Source organism: Apodemus sylvaticus, chromosome 14 (assembly GCF_947179515.1).
Source record: "Apodemus sylvaticus chromosome 14, mApoSyl1.1, whole genome shotgun sequence".
NCBI lineage: Eukaryota > Metazoa > Chordata > Mammalia > Rodentia > Muridae > Apodemus > Apodemus sylvaticus.
Window position 1 is genome coordinate 15,675,547 of NC_067485.1, and position 16,203 is coordinate 15,691,749.

General features: G+C 49.3%; 1 protein-coding gene and 1 long non-coding RNA gene across 4 annotated transcripts in view; one reads left to right on the top strand and one right to left on the bottom strand.

Annotated features, from left to right (window-relative positions):
• Window positions 1-63: 63 nt before the first annotated feature.
• On the bottom strand, window positions 64-15,481 carry LOC127664901 (uncharacterized). The gene is made up of 3 exons (XR_007973270.1): window positions 15,298-15,481; window positions 691-770; window positions 64-557 (listed from the first exon to the last, which is right to left on the bottom strand). It is a non-coding gene; the product is annotated as an uncharacterized LOC127664901 (long non-coding RNA).
• Window positions 14,570-16,203, top strand: part of Sema4d (semaphorin 4D) — a 93,545-nt gene continuing 91,911 nt past the window's right edge. For all 3 annotated transcript variants that reach the window (XM_052157152.1, XM_052157155.1, XM_052157154.1), the window contains exon 1: window positions 14,570-14,766. The gene's annotated coding sequence lies outside the window, so the exon portion shown is untranslated. The remainder of the gene's footprint in view (window positions 14,767-16,203) is intronic.

Below are 16,203 nucleotides of genomic sequence, written 5' to 3' on the forward strand. Positions count from 1 at the left end.
ACCAGTCCACAACACTAGGTACTCAGGGTCTTTGGGGACAAGATCCAAATCATAACACAGTCCTTCATTCGCACAGTCATTTTATGAACAGAACAGGCTAGCGGATGACTAAAGGGTCGGAGAAGGGAAGATGAAAAGGACACAAGCTAACACGGGCTGCCACAGCCCCACCCCAGCAGAGGAAGGCACAAGCCCCACAGTAAAAATAAAATTGTAAAGCCCCAAAACAGGGCCAGCGAGTTGGTTCAGCAAAAGGGAGTCTGCGGCTAAGGCTGATGATTTGAGTTCAATCCCCGGGCCTCAAAGGATGGAGAGCTCCTAAGTTCTAAATTACACATGGCACGTCTTGTGGGGGGGACCTGTACCCCTTCGTCCCAGCAGCAGCGTCACAGAGACCCTCCGGACCTTGAGGATGGGAGCCAATGGAAAGGCATGGCGTGTGGTCCGGGTTCTCAGTGAGGACCGTGAGCGACCGAGCTCATGATGAAGACCCCTCACGGGGCTTCCTTCCAGCGGGGCCTTTTGCTGCCTTCTATATCTGGTGGACGGAGTTACATCTGTAAAAACACAAAACAAAACAAACAAAACAACAGTTTTAGGCCAGGTGTGGTGGCGCACACCTGCTATCTCAGCGCTCAAGAGACTAAGCAGGACAATCAAGGCCCGCTCAGACTACACAGTAGGACCCACCTCAAAAGCCTGCTGCATGCTCTTCTCCGTAGGTATGTAACAAGGTGGAGTGACTATTATCAACAAGGAATTTCATATTTCTAAACAGAAAAAAATCATTTTTAAATATTTATTTTATTTCTTTACTCTGTGTGCGTGCGCAGGGGCGAGGGGGTGGACAGGGAGGGGAGGCGGGCAGGGTCGCACATGGCAGCTGCAGGTCCCCTAGGAGGGCGGAAGTGTCAGATCTCTCCAGGGCCAGAGTTCCAGTTGTGAGTCACAGGGTGAGTGTATTGGGAACTAAATTAAGAACCTCTGCAAGGGCAGTATACGCTCTTAGCTGCTGGGCCATTTTTTTCTCCCCCCAAACAGAAGATCTTTTAATGTTTCCATCAAAAAAATAATAAATGTTTAGGATAATGAATATGCTCTGTCCCATTTTATGAAAATTTCATAAATCAATATATCACACAGTACCCTATAAATATGTGCAGTTGTCTGTCAGTCATTCCTCTAACCAAAGCAAACAAAATCAAGATAGCTGATACCATATTACATTCCAGTACAGTATATGAACATCTTGGGACTGGAGAGGTAGTTTAGTCGGTAAGACTCTTACCTCACAAACATGAATGCCTGAGTTTGGAGCCCAAATACCTCATAAAAGGCCAATGTGTCATGACACACACTTGGAATATCAGAGTTGGGGATATGGAGACAGGACAATCCCTGGGCTTTGCTGGCCACAGCCAAACAAACAAGCAAAAACAATGTGGATAGCACCTGAAAATGGCACTCAGGGTTGATCTCTGGCCTTCACGTACACACACACACACACACACACACACACACACATACACACATACTCAAAGCTTTCCCAGGGTTACTTGCCCACTGACATTGCTTCAGTCTCCTGGTTATGTGCCAAGCAGCCGCCTGGTTAGCCGCCCCTCAGCCCTAATGCCATTAGCACCGGGCTGTGGGCTCTTCAGACCTCTCTCCTTAATGAAAAAGAACTGCAGCTCTGTGCACACAGGATGGGCTCCTAATGGGAGCCACTCACTCCACTTGCATGCAATGCCTTGAGAATAAAGCCTTTTCCTTCCCCTACTGCTGAGTGAGGTTTTGGAGCCTTTCAAATGTAATATAAATGCCACGGAGCTCTGATTTTCCTTCCGAGCTAAGAGCATTTGCGGTTGAAAAGAAAGTCTGTGGCTGGAGGTCATTTATTAAAGATTGCTGTGCTATGGAGAAAGAACATCTTGAGGGTGTCAGACTTTACCCCCATGCCCCATGCCTCACCAGTGTTTTTGTGTTACCTAGCATGGGCACTGGAGAAAAACAGCATATTTTTTCTGATTTTAGTATTATATAAGAAGATTCCCCTATACAGCTCTGCAGACCAAAACCTTGGCCACAGAGCATGGCTGAAACCTTTTGCTCATCTCTTTAGATGAGACAATTTCCTGCGAGCTCTTTCAAGTGATGGATTGGACAGATTGTGGCAACAGATGGGGAAAGAAATAACCATCTGATTGCGACATAACGCCAAGAAAGAGACCCGATGAACAATAATTAGAAGCCATACTCAGCCAGAGCAGACAATACCAAAACAGCAAGCTCTGAGGCTGGGGAGAGGGCTCAGTGAAGCGCTTACGAAATTATTGAATCTCTTTACATGCATGAGAAAGAGTTCAGATTCCCAGCACCCATGGAAAAAGTAACGCCAGGCACTGTGTGCGGAAGAAGCGCCAAGGCAGGAGGATCCCTGGGACTTGCTGGTCAGCCAGTTAGCTGAAAACTCATTCAGGTCCACTGAGAGGCTCTATCCAAGTAAATGAAAAGATCTAGAGGGTTGGAAAGAGGGGTGAAGTGCTTGCTGGACTAACATGAGGACCTGATTGTGGATTCCCAGCACCTGTGTTAAAGCTGGGTGTGACAGCACATCCCTGTCCCTTGACTGGGGGCAGAGACTGGGGGGACCTGGGGACTTGTTCACCAGCCGAAAAAATAAGGAATAGACTAAGTGAGGGAGACGCTCGTGTTGGCCTCTGTCCTCTACACGTGCTTACGTGTGTGTTAGAGTCACCCTTGATACAGTGAAACACCATGAACAAAAAGCAAGTTGGGGAGAAGGGTTTATTTAGGCCGTTCTTGCACACTGTAGTTCATCACTGAAGAAAGCCAGGACAGGAACTCACACAGGGCAGGAACCTGTACGTGGGAGCTGATGCAGAACCCGGGGAGGGCTGTGCTTATGGCTCACTCAGCATGGCTTGTTCAGCCTGCTTCCTTAAAGAAGGAGAACCACCAGCCCAAGGATAACAGTACCCACAATAGGCTGGGCCTTCCCCCATCAATCACTAACTAAAACTGCCCCACAGGCTTACCTCCAGCCCTGTCTTATGGAGGTATTTTCTCAATTAAGGTTCCCTCTTCACAGATAAGTTAGCCTGTGTCAAGTTGTTTAAACCTTGAGAATACCTAAATAAAACTGTTTAGTATAGGTATTCTCTCACAGACATACATACACACAGAGACACACAGACACACATATACAGACACACATATAGACACACACACACAAACACACACAAACACACACAAACACACACGCAGACCTCCCATGGACACATACAGACATGCACACACATACAGAGACATACACACAGAGACACACACATAGACACACACACAGACCTCCCACAGACACATACAGACATAAACACACACACATACAAAGACACATATACAGAGACACACACAGACACAAACACAGACTTCCCAAAGACACATACAGATATACACAGACACACACACACAGAGCACCCCCCTACAGACACACACAGACCCTTACACACATGTATACACACATAGACACACACATATACACACACAGACACTCCCATACACACATCTACACATATACACACACAGACACACACACAGACCTCCCACAGACACATACAGACATACACAGACATACATACAGACAGACACACATACAGAGACACACAGAGAGATACACAGACACACACATAGATACACAGAGACCTCTCACATACACACACAGACCCTTATATACACCCACATATACACACACATATAAACATAGACCTACCCTTACACACACACACATATACACAGACATACACACACACACACACAGAGACAATACACACACAGAGTCACAATGACAGAGCAGAAAGCAGATGATAAACGCCTGGCGGTACTGCCATGGTGGGGGAGTTGGGGCAGACAGAGGCAGGGGCAGCAGAGGTGCCTCTCTGTGCTGAAAACTTCTGTCAGAAGTCCTCTGCTCTAGTCACTGTCCATTCAGCATGGTGACTTTTAAATAATAAAATACAGTATTTAGCTTGCAGCATGGCCCCTCAGAGGGCTCACTTGGAATACAGGAGTGTCTGAGGTGACCATGACGAGGCTACCGCGAGGTGAGTGTCCTGGTTGCCTGTATGTGACTCCTTATAGATTGGATTCTGACTATTCCCTGAAAGTCTGTACCTTAAAGACTTGGTTCCAGTCTATGATGCTACTGGTAGTGATGGAACCCTTAGGAAGTGAGGTAGTGAGAGGAAGTGATGTCACTAGGTGTGCTGATGTGGATGAGAAGAGGACCTATAGGCTCATATAGTTGAACACTTGGTCCCCAATCGGTGGACCTGTTTTGGAAGGATTAGAAGGTGTGGCCTTATTGAGGAGGTGTACCAGTGTATCTCTAGGGGTGGACTTCGAGGTTTCAAAAAGCCCGCTCTATTCCTAGTCAAAATTCTCTGCTTCTCCCTCCCTCCCTCCCAGCCCCACTCCATGTGTGGGTGAAGATGCAAACTTTCAGCTATTGCTCCAAGTCACATCTGCCTGCTCGCTGCCACGATCCCCACCATGAGGGCCGCTGAGTCACTCTCTGAGCTGAAAGCCCCTAATAAACTCCTCCTTCTATAAGCTGCCTTGGTCATGTTATCTTATCATAGTAGCCATAGAAAAGAAACCAAGACTCAAGGAATGTGCTCTGAAAACACACACCCCCTCTTTCTCTCTCTCTCTCTCTGCTTTTGGCTTCCATGAGGTAAACAGGCCTCCTGCACCTATTACTACCACTGAGGTACTGTGCCACCACAGGGCTGAGCAACCATGGACTAAAGTCTCTAAAACCATGAGCCAAAAACAAACAAACAAACAAATCTTCGGTCCTTATAAGCTATCTCAAGTATTTTATCACAGTGATGGAACACGTATGAACACTCCCCAAGGTGAACATTCTCAACGGTTCACAGGAAAGTCCTTGGATGAGGTGCTTGTGGCCCTGAGAGAGCAAGGGAGAAGGGAGGGGCTTAAAGCACTCCCTCGGACCTGTGACACCCAGAGGCTGCCTCTCCTGCCTTGTCCCAGCCTGGAGCCGGAGACACATCATGTTAGAGTCTGAGTGAGGTTTACAGTCAAATAAACAGGCCTCCAGTTTCACCTGGCAGGTACACGCCTTTAGTCATTAAGTAGTATTAGGGATGTTTAATTAATATAATTACAACACAACAGGAACAAGGCCATCTATGTTATGTCTAAAGAGCACATAGAAACCAAGAAAACAAGCTGGGAAATCCATATTTTAGAATCTTGGAACACTGGAGAGATAGACTTCCATTGATAACATGGCCATGTAAGCAAGAGGACCTGATTTCAATCCCCAGAATTTACATTAAATAAATAAATAAATAAATAAATAAATAAATAAATAAATAAATAAAATTTAAGACATCTGGGCACAGACATGCACTTCAGCTCCCAGTACTGTAACAGTGGAGACAGGCAGGTCCCCAGGACTTGCTAGCCAGCCAGCCAAGTCGCCTACGCAGTGAGTTCAGAGCCACTGGGAGACCCTAGCTCAAAAAAGCCAAAGTGCCTGAGAACCAAACCCCTGGGTGACCTCTAGCCTCCACACACATGCAGACACACACACACCCATTTCCCCTTAGCTTTGAAGCTCCCTGGTGAGTTTAACTGTCCCAGTGGGTCCAACCAGAGTCCAGAAGCAGCCACCATCTTTTTGAGACAGGGTCTCTTTATTGACCTGCAATTCAACAATCAGGCTAGAGTAGCTGGCTATGCGCCTCTGCCTGTCTCTGACATCCCAGGACTGGGGTTATAAATACATAGGATGCCTGTTATTCTTGTCAACCTGACTGCATCAGAGATTAACTAAAACCTAAGGCTGGATACACCTGTGAGGGGTTTGTCTTCATGAACTCATTTGATGTAGGAAGACCCACTTTTTATCTGGATCTTTTGAGGTGGGAAGATCCACCTTTAATCTGAGCCCCGATTTCTTGTGGTAACCTCCACAAAGAACATGGAAGAAGGAAGCTTTTGCTCACTCTTTGTCTACTTTACTGACAACTCCATTCCTTCACCGACATTAGAGACAACTGCTTTGGGATTCTGGTGTATACTGAAGACCAGCTGGGACATCCTGACTCATTCAGTGAACTGCTACTGGACTCTTGGACCTTCTGTTGGTAGACAGCCATTGTTGGACTAGCTGGACTACATCCTGTAAGCTACTCTAATAGATCATATATGTATATATGTGTATATATATGTATATATACACACACACATATATAAATAAATATATATGGCTGTATATAAAATATATGTATACATAATTTATATATAAATACTTACATAATTAATAATACTTATATAAGTTAATACATATGCATACATAAATATACATATATAACAAATACATATATTTGATTTATACATACAGTTGTACATATTCATTCTATTGGTTCGGTTCTGTTCCTCTGGTATGGCACACACCCTCACTCTTAGCTTTTTACATAGCTTCTGAAGCTTGAACTTAGGTCCATATGCCTGCAGCACAAGTGCTTTCCAGACCAAGCCGTCACCCCAGCCTGGCATGTGGTGTTTTCATTGAAAGCATGTCATTTCCTCTACTCTATCTGATCACATGTGTGAAAAGTCTTGATTGAAGAGCGGCTGGCTCCCAAGCACAGAGGGCTGGCAGAGCTCACAGATTCTGGCAGGAGAACCCACCCTGCCCCCACATGAGTCACAGATAGAAGATAAACCATGAGCTGCAGGGAAGACACTGAAGCCTTCCTCATTTCTCTTCAAAGAAATGTCCTTTTCAAATGGCACTGTAACCACACGAGGCAGTGCGACCCTACACGTGGCGTTTGTACTGGACAACTGCAGCCTTTGTATTGCTGGGGGGCAGAGGTCAGCCTAGGGCAGCGTCTTCCAACCAGAAGTGTGTGTGTGTGTGTGTGTGTGTGCGCGCGCGCGCACATGTGCACACATAGCCTGTGGAATCCAAGAGGACAATTCACCAGCTACCATCTGCCTCAGTTTTTGAGACAGGGTCTCCCACAGACCTGGAAGTTGCCAGTGGATTAGGCTGACTGGTGATTAATCCTCAAACACCTCCACTGCCCTGGGATTACAACCCCGTTTTTTAATGTTTGTTCTTTTTAAACATCGGTTTGGGGGGCATTGAACTTCCACTTCTCTGACTGAACTGTCACCCAACCAGCTCAAAGATTTATTTTGTTTTTTATTCTGTATGTGTGCATGTGTTCTTGCAGGCCACAGCCCTGGAACCAAAGTTATAGGTGGTTGTAAATCACTGGACGTGGGTGCTGAGACGAGCCCTCAGGAAGAGCAGGTTCTTAACTGTCAAGACACTGCTCTGGCCCCCTGGCAGGATTTTTGATATTTTCTATAACAATCAAAATCTGGAGCCTGGAGCAGGCCCTCGGCTGAGCTATTGAGAGTCAGACGGGTCATTCTTTACTTTCACAATCTTTTTCTAGCAGCCGTGTTTTCCTGCACTCTCTCGCACCGCAGCGCTTTCGATGATGTTAGACGGCAGACCCACAGTGGGCTCTCCCAGTGCGGCCGGTGGCTGCCCAGAGTTCTCACATCATTCCACACACAAAGCAACGATGAGTCTTAGCTGCTCCACATGCTTGTCAATGCTGGGAATTGAAATTTTAATTTAGGGCTGGTGAAATGGCTCAGCGGATAAGAGTACCAACTGCTCTTCCGGAGGCCATGAGTTCAAATCCTAGCAACCACATGGTGGCTCACAACCATCTGTAATGAGAAACAAATAAAGAACCTATGGGCTGGAATGAGTGTATGTGTGTGTATTGGGGGGGGGGGGGCGAGCAAGAGGACAAAAAGGAAGGGGGGGAAAGAAAAAAAAGGAAATTTAATTTAACATTTTTTTGAGACCTGGTCTTAATCTGTAGCCCAGGCTGGCCCTGAACTCATGGCGATTCTCCTACCTCAGCTTCCCAAGTGCTGGGATTATAGGATAAGCTGCTTAATTTCAGATGTTCTGATCTGTGAGTATGCTTCTGTTTCTTCTTCAACAGCATGGGGCTGGGGTGGGGTGGGGCTACAGTGTAGTTTGCAATTTTCTAATCATTAACGGATGGTTATTTTACCTTCCTCAGTATAAATGGCTTCTAGCTGGTTACATACTGGCCTGGGGAGTAATGGGATTCCCACACTTTCTTCACATCAAAAGTCTGATAACTCTGGCCTGAGTGGTCAACATGTTGGATTTGGGTGCCTGTGGCCTTGATCAGGGAAGAATGACATCAGCCTCTACACTGAAACAGAGTGGATTAGGGGAAGAGGAGAGAGAGTCAGAGAGAGAGGAAGGAAGAGTCCCTAACAGTGGTGATCTGACTGCATCTGGGGGTCTTTGGATGTCAGCAGATGCGGCAACATGACCACTGCCTGTGGCCAAGATTCCTGTTTGAGGGAGAAGCCATATAAGTATCGTGTGAGAAGCTGGAGGTCAAAGACACACACACACACACACACACACACACACACATCGCACACATACACACACACTCACCACACAGAGACACACCCCACACACCACACACATACACACCCACACACGCTCACCACACACACATACACACACACCACACACATACACACACACACTCACCACACACACACACACACACCACATATACACACCACACACACACACCCCACACACACACCCCACCCTCCCACACTCACCACACACACACACACACACATATACACACACTCATTCCACTGCCTCTGCCACCCCCTTTAGAAAAAAATTAAGCCAGGTGTTGCCCTGTATCTGCACTTACCTAAAATGCAGGAGGCCCTGAAGTCCACCCCAGCAAGCCAAAAAACAAACACAAAAAAAAAACCCAAAAACAAAACAACAATAACAACAAAAAAAACCCAAAAACAAAAAGGTCATCCTTGGTCAGGTGATTTTGGCAGGATTCAGCTACACAGTAGGCTTGAGCAGAAAAGTTTTAGAAAACAAGCACCTCCCTCAAGACTGAGGGAACGTGGTAGAAGGTGCAGGAAGACTGTAGGAGCCAGAGGATAGGGACAAGAGCCATGAAAGGCTGCTTTCTGCATGTCACATGGCCATCATGCTTCTGAAGTGACTGAGGGTCTAGTACAAGGCCTGTACTAAGTCAACAGGGCCAGTCAAACTCCCAGCTGGTGGTATTACTTGGACTGGGGGTGGTGGTGAAGACGGGAGCTGTCTAGGGGAGGATGGGAGGCATGAGGCAGCAGTGGGAATGACTGAGATTATATACGGAATTGTCAAAGAATAAACAGATAGGCTTACAAATCGAATATATTTCCTCTAGCCTGTAACTGAGAGGAAGGTTTTCTTCTCAGGAGCCACGCAGATGCAAAATCATAGCCGGTCACATCTGTCATGTGTTTAATGTTTAATGTTAACCAGTGGAAATCATAGTGGTTTCCATATGTCAGTTGCCGCCAGGCCTAGAATAATGGGTAGTTTGTTGTGACCTCAGAACAAGGACTTTCTGGTCCTGCCTCTCTGAAGAAGAGACCGCTTGGATAACTGGTTTCCCTTGAGCCTTGAGATGATACCACCAAGAAACACCAAGCAGAGCTCAGAGAAGAGAGAAAAACACCCAGAAGCAATTTTAGTGTCTGCGCCAATTGATGATGAGAGATGTTGGGGTGACATTCTAGCTGCTGAGCAGAGTTGGGGGACACTTAGCTCTGCTGGATATGTTGGGAGGAAGGGACAACAGGTATCAGACAGTAGACATAAGGGGCAGGGCTTCGCCTTGAAGGTCAAAAAAGGTGATGCCGACAGGTGGTTCTGGTTGAGAGCCTCCCCTCCTGTACCCACCTTCTCTGCAGTCATTGAGTCAGGGCTCCTGGGGGGGGGGGGACACTGGAGCAAGGCACAGCCTCTTTGGAAGATGACATAGAACAGCTCTGTGACCTGGCCGTGCTGTGTGCTCAGGGAGGTGGGAGGTATTGCAGCGAGAGCGTGCTGAGGGCTAGATTATAGGCCTATAGTTGGTACTCTGGCTTGACAGCTGAGATGCAGAGAGTGGGAAAAAACAGTCAAAGGCAAGCGGCTCAGCAGGCCCTCTGTTGCCAGTGCAGCTCGAAGATTCCCAGGGCAAGCTTTAGGGAAGAGTCCTTCCTGGCTTGGGGGGAGGAGGAGGGGCACAGGAAGGCACCAGGGGCATCTGGAGGCCTCAGAGGGTACCCAGGGATAACGGACGCTTTGTTTGGGGAGGTTCTTCAGGAAAGGTGGATCCTGGGGTTGTGTGGGTAAGAGACATAGACAGGATGGGGGTGGCTTGGAGGTAAAATAATTTACATACTCTCTCATGCCGAGTATCACATTCAGAAGACATCTCCCAGGGCCCAGGGAGACACAGTGCTTTCGTTACAAGCAGAGAAATCAGGCTTCTATCCCTAGAAATCATGTTAAGGACAATAACCAAAATGGTGTGGTTGTAATCCCAGGCTGTGGAAGCAGAGACAGGTGGATTCCTTAGGGATCTTTGGGGCTCACCAGACAGCCAGACAGCCAGACTGACTGACTGACCTACTCTGAAAGCTACAAGCCAGTAAGAGATCCTGTCTCAAACAACAACAAAATAAAGATGGTTGGTATCTGAGAAATGACTCTCAAGGTTGTCCCCTGGCTACCATGCATAGGTATCCACATGCACCCACATCCAGGTAACCCCCTCCAGACACAGACATCTTATATTTCCTGAGGCAGATGTCAACCATTGCAGGGATATATAGGTATGTCTCTGTTCAGTGAAACAACCCTGATAACAGTGCTGACCTGCTCACCTGGGATGGGAGTGGCCCACTCGGATGCCTGGATACAGCTTCCAGCCAGCCTTGGGTACCTCCTACTTCACACGGTGACGATGGACACAGAAGCCTGGAAGCCCAGGGCTCTGCATATCTGCTCAGGGGACAGTCCAAAGCCAAGTCTAAGTATGTGCCACTGAAGCTATCGCACTTGGGAGTCTTTCTCCTGTGAGATTCAAATCTTATCTCTGGAGTTAGCTTGCTCAGCTGGACAGAGAGGATGCCAATGTTCTCACAGGAAGATGTAGAAAAATATTATATAAAAATATTATATAAACCTCTAAGAACTCAGAATTTCTGGGCAAACAGTATGCTTGACGTTAGTTAGAGGGGAGGGTAAGCCGGTCAGAGTGGAGGCAGCCTTGGGCTCATTTTGTGATCATAAACATAGACTCAAGACAATGATACAATGTCGGCTGGAGAGACGGCTCAGTGGGTGAGCACTTGCTGCTCTTGCAAAGAGTTTGGTTCCCAGCCTCCATGGAGAACATTCACAAACGCCTGTAAAACTCTAGCTCCAGGGAATCTAACAGTCTATTTTAGTCTCTGCAGGCACTACATGCATGTGGTGGGCATATATACATGTAGAAAAAACATGCATCTGCATAAAGTAAAATCTTAAAAACGAAACAAAAAACCCAAAATGCTGACAGCAATAAAAAGACAGGCTAGAATTGGGGTCCCAGGCTATCAAAAGGGGCTATGGAATATAGACCTAACTATCGGCTGAGCTTGCTGGAGAAGAGGGTCCCTTTCTCCTTGCCCAGTCCCTTTGAGTTGAGACTAGAATCGTGGGCCCCAGGACAGCCATGCCATAGTCTCTCCTGAGCTCTAGGCTGCCCTCTCTCCTGGTTCTAAAACCCAGGAGAGGTCTCTCCTTTATTGATGACCCTTTAGCTACATTCCCCTCCAGCGCTTTCCCTCCCCTCCGGCCCAGACAGTGTGTCTGAGGGCGGGCTCCCACAGGGGCAGTCAGCTCAGAGATCACTCAGAATCTCTCTCAATGGGAGGAAGCTGCTTTCACATTTAATTTGCACCTTTATGTCTGGTTCTGCTGTTCATGATCATACAGGGATCATACTCTAAGCCATTTGAAGCGACATGGATCCCACTGCCGTGTGCGACACACAGGGATTTTCCAGGCTGGAGACTTCTAGTGTTCCTATCGGCCCCGCCCCGATCCCCAGGACAATTCTGGCTGCCCAAGCACAGGAGCAATACTCTAGATGTGCATCTCCTGTGAAGAATAAATGAGAGTCTCTTTCATTTCTGTAATACGTTTATGTGCCAACATCCTAGGTGTATCTTCCTTCCTGGGATATAAGATGCTCTTAAGTAAGTCTAGGACTAATCTGTTCCTGCAGTGCTGTGGTCCCTACAGGACAAAGACAGTTTTGGACCAACACTCGGAATCGGAAGAGTCTGGAGGCGCATCTTCTCTGTTTCTTTGTAATGGTCACACCATCACTGAACTGGGGGCGCAGAGCTCACCAAGCTTTACCCACTGTGCTCTGGCCATGGAAGCTTCTGCAGGACAGATCTACTTGTCAGTGCTTGGCCCAGAGAGCAGACTAGGCCAAGGCTGCTCACCTGCTTCTCTCACAGAGCTCATTAGAGAGCTGAGGCCCTAGGTCAACTTGGAAGCAAAGGAAGCAGGCCTTAAGCTGAGTTTTGTCAGGTTCTAGTTCAATGCCAGTCACGTGCCCTCTAGAGCCACAGTTCACAACCTTCCTAATGCTGTGGCCCTGAGATACAGTTCCTTAGGTTGTGGTGACCCCAACCATAAAATTATTTTTGTTGCTACTTCGTAACTGTAATTTTGCTACTGTTATGATTTTTAAAAAGATTTATTTATTTATTATATGTAAGTATACTGTAGCTGTCTTCAGACACACCAGAAGAGGGCATCAGATCTCATTATGGATGGTTGTGAGCCACCATGTGGTTGCTGGGATTTGAATTCAGGACTTTTGGAAGAGTAGTCAGTGCTCTTAACTGCTGAGCCATCTCTCCAGCCCTACTGTTATGAATTGTAATGTAAATGTCTGTGTTTTCCAGTGGTCTTAGCTGACCCCTGTGAAAGAGACCTTTGAATCCCTGCCCCCAAAGGGTTCTTGACCCACAGGTTGAGAAACACTGCTCTAGGGCAATGCCAAGAGACCCTCCACTGGTTGGTTATTTTTGTTTGTTTTTGTTTTGTTTTGTTTTCAAGACAGGGTTTCTCTGTATAGTCCTGACTGTCCTAGAACTTACTCTGTAGACCAGGCTGGCCTCAAACCCTGCCTCTGCCTCCCAAGTGCTAGGATTAAAGGCGTGTGCCACCACTGCCTGGCATCTCTGGTTGGTTCTACTGTCTTGGCCTTTAGGAGGCCTATTTTGCTCTCGGAGTCAGCACAGACTGGCAGACCTAACCTGAAGTAGTTTCCTGTCTCTTTCTAGGGTCTTCTATCCTTTAGGAGGGCTTGCTCAGTTTAACTGTTGTCAGCTGCCTGCCTTCCCAACAGCCTCTAAGGGCTTTCTGTAATTCAGGCTCTGCCGGGAGACTGGTCTTGAGCCATTTCTGGGTACCTCCTGGCAGGTTCATTTAGGAACTGGGTTTCCTTTTAGATGGGACTGTGTCTCTGGGCAGCACTTCCCACCTGGTTAGTTAATGTGTGAACAGAGGGTCACTTCTCCCTTCAAGGGCAGAACAGGACATGGCCTCTGACTGCAGTGTGTGTGTGTGTGTGTGTGTGTATGTGTGTGTGTGTGCATGCAGTATGTCATGTGTTATGAGGTTGACACAGGTGTTGTTCACTTAGTTTTAGGAGACAGGGTCTCTTACTGAAATCTGACTGAGACTGACTTTGGATGAAGTGAGGTAGGCTGTTTGGCCAGTGAACTTCATTTGGGGATACACCAATATTCTCTGCCTCAACATGGGGATTACAAGATAGCATCACTGTTTGTGGCTTTTTATTGTAGGTTCTTGGATACCAACCTAGGAAAACATGTTAAGGACCTACCCTCTGTACTTTGGAAGGCCCAGAATTAGTTAGAAATGTATCTCACTGGGAGCTACATACAGGAACCCTTGGAAGCTGAGAAACCTTTAGCAAAGTCAACATACCATAGTAGCATTCACCTCGCATTGAGAACCCCAAAGGGTCTATCATAGACCACAAAGCTAAGAGCCCTGCATCTCTGCTGTCAACACTGGTGGCCCCAGAGCCTGAAGTGCAGAAGGCTTTGGGGACCTGGAGGGGCAGGTTGGATCATTAGGTGGCTGAAAGAAAGGAAAGGGCTCCTTTTGCTGGTAACCTTCTCATTTTTCAAGAGACCAGGCTTGGGTAGTCAAGAGCCCCTGGGTCAGGACCTCGGGGCCTGGGGTGGGGCAGGATGAGGGGTAGAAGGAAGGGAGAGAGAGAGAGAGAGAGAGAGAGAGAGAAAGGAAGAGGGAGAGAGGGAGTAGATGGGGAAGGGAGGGAGGGAGGGAACAAGAGGGGAGCAGGAGAAAAAGACTGAGGTAGGTGAAGACAGGGGCGGGGCGCGGGAGGGCAAGGAAGAAGGGAGAGAGGTTGGGGGTGAGAGGAGGGAGGAGGAGGAAGGGGGAGGGGCGAAGGGAGGGAAGAGCGGGAGGGGGAGGGGAGGAGGCGGGAAGGGAGGGAGAGGGGGTGGGGCCTGCGCGCTCGCCCCGCGTCCTCCTTCCCCACGCCGGCCTCCGCGCCCTCTCGCGCCGCAGCATCTCCGCGTCTCCCGGCCTCCCAGGCTCAGGCTCCCGGCGCCGTCCGCCTCTGTCGTCGCTGCCACCAACGCCGCCGCCATTCTTGGCGCGGAGCTGGCCTGGCCGGCCCCCGCCGAGAGCCGCCGCGGGTTGGACGCGCGCTCCAGGTAAGCGACTGGGCCGGCGCGGGAGGAGCGCGCGCGGGGCCGGGCAGGTGCGCGGAGCGCGGCGAGCCCCCGCGGTAAACCTGGGAACCCTGTTGGAGCTTCTCCTGCGACCCTCTCGGGGCTCCCAGGGATCCCTCTCCGAGCTTCCTCCCTTGATCCTCCCACACCGCTCGGACCCGGTCTGCATTTCCACCTGAATGGCCCCGGACTCCCTCTGCGTTCGCACCGGGATCCTTCGGGTCCCCTCTGAGTCCCATCCGGATCCCTCAGCCCCCCTCTACATTTCCACTGCGTTTCCCAGACCCTCTCTGCAGTTCCATCCCAGCCCGGATCCCTCGCCGGCCTCCCCTCCCTAGCTCCCGCCGGGCCCTGGCAGGCAGGTGGCTGGAGCAGGGACGCGCCGGACGCGCAGCCGATGCGACTTGCCCAGCCAGGCCCTTCGCGCTGGGACCCCCCCGGGTGCTGACTCCTTGGGCCGCGCCTCCCAGGTCAGGCCCGGTGCCCCTAGCCGGGCTCCCAGCCCCGGCCTACCGGCTTCTATTTCGGTCTCCCAGGCCTTGGCTCGGGTGCACCGGATGTGGCGCGGTGCACTCAGACAGGTGCGGCTGGAGGGGCGATCGCGGTAAGGTCGCCACCACCGGGTAGTGGGCACTGCAAGGCGGTGGCTTCCTGGAAGATTCGGGCTGCGTTATTCTAGAACCGCCCGGAACCACAAGCTTTAGCTCGAGCTGCACCTGTTGCTGGCGCCCGAGGATTTGCAGGGGGCTGGTTCTGTTGGGGCTCAGCCAGTTACGGCTTTGGGGGGGGGGGCGCGGGAGGGGGCCAAAAACCAAAACAGAGCTGAGCACATAGCTGTCCTCTCTGTGTATTCGGTTTAGCCTCTCTGTGGGTGAATGTGGGGTCTTGCTTCAAATGAAGCCTGTGGTGAAGGCCTGCCCCAACATTCTGGGGCATTTTGCCACATGAACTTGCCCTGCTTTTGTTTTGAAAACCCTCACTATGTTGAGCACAGCCCAGGCCCGTGGGTGGCCGACCTCTCTCATTGGACTCAGGGCCTGTAGCCAGCCATCTGACCCTGCTGTAGGTCTACCAGGCGCTACCAAACGGAAGTTTCCTTCCCAGGAGGGTGAAGTGACACCAGCAGACTGTCACTTCATATGTGCGCCTGGTGTCCGACTTGTCTCTTGGCTGCCCAGGCAGGGTTATTTGGGAATGTTTACAGTGTCCCAGAAGCAGGCAGCCTTGGGCGGTGTGTGTGTGGGAGGGGGTAGATGCCGGTAGCGACTATAATGGCCTGATTGTCATTTTGACCGTTGCTGTCTGTGTGCATCATGTCAGTCAGAGCGGTCATCTGTTGAGAAGCAGAATAGAGGTGGCGAGCCGGGATGTTGGTGTGGGCAGGGCTTGTCTGTCCTGACCTTAAGACCCAGGTGTCTG